The 3119-nt window shown below is 60.6% G+C and overlaps 1 pseudogene; it reads right to left on the bottom strand.

The window, feature by feature from the left end:
- The window catches only part of LOC105527292, a 25419-nt pseudogene extending 22755 nt beyond the window's left edge, over nucleotides 1-2664 (bottom strand).
- Between the last annotated feature and the right edge of the window lie 455 nt (nucleotides 2665-3119).

Below are 3119 nucleotides of genomic sequence, written 5' to 3'. Positions count from 1 at the left end.
AGCCTGAGGCCCCAGGCCCTGCTTAGCTCTCCAGAAGAGCTTCTCACCATCCAGCACCCAACCCACCCACTCCCAACTCTGCACCGCCCTGTATGAGCCCTGCTCACTCACCCCCACTCACACCCCACTCATCCCCGCTCACACTCCCGCTCACTCACCCCCACTAACTCACTCCCGCTCACACCCCACTCATTCCCGCTCACACTCCCGCTCACTCACCACCACTCACACCCCACTCATCCCTGCGCACTCACCCCCACTCGTTCACCCCTGGGCCTTCACACAGGCTACACAACCAGCCCCTCCCCCACCACCACTTCCTCTTCCACACCTAGTACTTGACTAAATCCTCTCAACCCTCTGGTCCCAGACTAAAGAGGCTTCCCTAACCCAGGGCCAAGTGCTGCCAGCCATCACGCCACTCACCTTTTGTGGCTTCTCTGGCCTGAAGCTCACATTCCCACGCTCAGCACCTGCCTCCCGAGGACCCCAGAAGCTTCATTTGTGGGTGGGGCCTGGCACACTCTGCACGAGCTGCTTTTGCATGAACTGCTCTGTGGCTTTGGGCAATCACCCGCCCCTGTGTCCTCTGTGAGGTGGGATGACAGGTGCGCAGGGCTGCTGAGATACCAGGCAGATAACACAGGCACAAAAACTGGCGTTCAGGGCCTGGCTCATGGAGGGGCCCCAAGTCCCAGCTCAGCAGCGCCTGCCTTGATCCCAGGGTTATGGCCAGGGATTCCCAGCACACGGGACTTTCCGTGCTCAAGGCAGGATGGTGCCTGAGCAAACCTGAAAGAGCTGGCTGCCCCAGTAGGGCACAGAGGGCCTGGCCCTGCATGGGAACCGCCTGCCTCCAGGGAGCTGGCCAACATCTGCTGCTGGCCATGACTCAGCACTTTCGATGGTGGAAAAACCACCACTTGTTTCCGAATCACAAACCCCAGGTGTGCCCTGACCCAAGTGGCCCCAGAAGGTGCACAAGAGGAACTGGGGCACTCACTCTCCACGTGGTCCATCTCCACGGTGACCAGAAGGGCCCACTCATAGTAGCCCTTGCACTGCTGGGCCGGGCCCTGGCGGGTGCAGAGGTGACCCAGCTGCAGGAGTACGTGGGTGAAGTCCCGGCCACACTCCCCACGGGGAAGCCTCGAGAACAGACGCACGGCCTCCAGAAGGTAGTGCTGGGCCAGCCTGCTGGCACCCGCGTGCAGACACAGGGTCCCGAAGTTGACCAGAACCACTGCCTGGTTTCTCCGCTGGCCAAGGTCCCAAACCAACCATAGGGCGCGGTAGTAGCCCTCGGCTGCCTGCCTCGTCCGGCCCGTCCTCTTGAGAGCCACGGCCACCATGTTGGCAATCACACCTTCCTGGTCCTCGCTAGCCACCACTGCATCCTGGACAGACTGCAGGATGTTCAAGGCCACCAGGGTCTGCCCATGAAGCACGTGCAGCCAGGCCAGGGCCACCAGGGGGTCCATGATGGCACAGACTCCGGCAACAGCACTGGCTTCCACCACCTGCGTCATGAAGGTGATGGCCAGCCCATAGTAGCCTTGGTGGCTATACGGCTGGGCCAGGCTGGTGTGGAGAAGGCCACGCAGAGCCTGGCCTGTGCCCGGGGTTAGGGAGGCCAGCGCTCGTCTGAGGTACCGGGAAGTCTGGGTGGGGAGACTGTGGGGCTGGAGGGTGTTGTGGAGCACCAGGTTAATGCTCCTCAGCGAGCTAGCCAGCGAGTCCTGTGTCCTCAATGAGGCCACCTTGACACAGTTCAGCACCAGGTGGGGCAGGCACTTGTGGCTGTAGACGTCTGCCAGGAGCAGGGAGCAGTCTGAGAGCCACGCAGCGTCTGGGGCTCCCGAGTCCCTGTGCAAAAGACACAGCCACTCTAGGAAGGACAGGGCCTCCTTGGGCTGCTTGAGGTACATGTGATGCCTGGCCAGCAGGGAGCAGGCCCAGGCCTCAGCCTGCAGGCTCTGGCCACCCACCACCCACTGCAGCGCCAGCTGCAGGAGCTCCCCGTCCACCTCGGTGCTGCAGATGTGGCTGGGCATCCCCAGGAGCAGGGCCATGGCTTTGGGAACCACCTGTGTAAAGTTCTCCCGGTTCTGCTTCCGGTAAATGCTGGTCAGGTTGGCGTCACAGCCACCACCTGGAACAGGTCCCCGAAGCTGCCCTTCAGGGTCCCCAGTATTTTGTCAAAGTACACCCGGGCCTGGGACAGCTTGAGCCTCCTGCTGCACAACTGCCCCAGGAGGAAGCAGAGCCTGGCCAGGGCCAGGAGGAGGCCAGCTTTCCTGGCTTCCCCTCAAGCCTGTGCCAGGTGCCCAGTCAGCTCCTCCTCGTCGCTAAAGCTGCAGAACATGCCGCTCAGCCATGGCAGCGCCACGTTGTACAGGCTATGGAAGCTGGCCTTGTATCCGGAGGTGTTCAGGAACAGCAGCTGTGAGATCAGGGCCTCTGGATCCTCCCAGTCGTCTTCAGCTTCCAAGCAGAAGGAGGGCTCCTCGGGGTCCTGCAAGCTCATGTTGCTGGATGCCGCACAGAGACCCCAGGACGCTGGCTCCTGGGGGCAGCCTGGGCAGGCCTTGTATTGTTCTAGAACATTCCTAAGCTTCGGAAGGGTCTTCTGTGGCTCCAGGCCCAGGCAAGGTGGAGGTATTTCTGCAAGTCACAAAAATACCTAGACAGATTACAGTCCAGCAGTGAGTCCTTTGTCCACTGGGGGCAGGGTCCCCGCATCCCCGCCCTCTGTGTCCCTGGTGCAGCTTGCCATGAGCCCTTGAGAATTATGTGCAGTGAAAACCCGGGGCCTGGAGCACGTAGGAACTCAGGCACTATCGGGACAGAGAGAACACGCAGGCCTGTGGCCCGACTCTCCTACGAAATCACCCTCCTGTCCTGCTTTGTCACCCACCTGACAGCATGGTTTGAGGAGACTATGTCAGCTCAGCGATCCCTCAGAGATGCCTTTCCCTTTCGAAAGAATCAAAGCCTTCTAACTGGACCCATGTATATGCAGCACTACAACTACAAATGTAACTTCTGTCACCATATTGGGCCCCCGGTGGGGTACAGGAATCCATGAAATCCTCAACAGCCAATGAGAGCTATTGATC

This window comes from Colobus angolensis, unplaced genomic scaffold (assembly GCF_000951035.1).
Source record: "Colobus angolensis palliatus isolate OR3802 unplaced genomic scaffold, Cang.pa_1.0 Scaffold615, whole genome shotgun sequence".
Lineage (NCBI taxonomy): Eukaryota > Metazoa > Chordata > Mammalia > Primates > Cercopithecidae > Colobus > Colobus angolensis.
This window is presented reverse-complemented; position numbering and strand designations above follow the sequence as displayed.